This window comes from Seriola lalandi, unplaced genomic scaffold, assembly GCF_002814215.2.
Source record: "Seriola lalandi dorsalis isolate HSWRI2012SDOR001 ecotype SW California unplaced genomic scaffold, Sedor1 jcf7180002054583, whole genome shotgun sequence".
NCBI lineage: Eukaryota > Metazoa > Chordata > Actinopteri > Carangiformes > Carangidae > Seriola > Seriola lalandi.
Window position 1 is genome coordinate 840441 of NW_019525136.1, and position 578 is coordinate 841018.

A 578-nucleotide genomic window follows, 5' to 3' on the forward strand; every position below is an offset into this window, starting at 1 on the left:
GGAGGTGGTGGGGCGAGGGGGCTCTTCATTGATGACATACAGTGTCATTTCATGTGGTTTCAATGAAGCTCATGAGTTTGGCTGCTCTCTTTCCAACAGATTGGTTCTGAGCTCTGCTGTGTTGTTCTCTGTCAACTGTCAGTGAAAACAACAGGCGGTGAAATAAATAAAGTTTAAAGCTGCAAAAATCATCATCAAGCTAAAAAAAAAACTAAAACATGATTATTTATTTTCCTCCTGACAATAATTTACTGCAAATAGACTAAATACAGACACATGCAGTAGTTGTGTATCATGTACAGTGTAACTTTATTCTCATATTCTTTTACTTCATGTACACATCTATAATACAATAATGTACAGTACCTACTCATGGATGCATGTCAGAGACTGTGATGTATTTACTGTCTCTGGTCTTGATATTTTTATTGTTAATTTTTTTTTACTTATTTCTACTCACTTTAGTATTACTTTTGCTGTTAGTTTCTCAATACAATATTAATAAATACATCTAAACTTATGAATGAAAACACATATCGGTTCATCACTGTGATATTTATTATTTATCTATTGGTCTC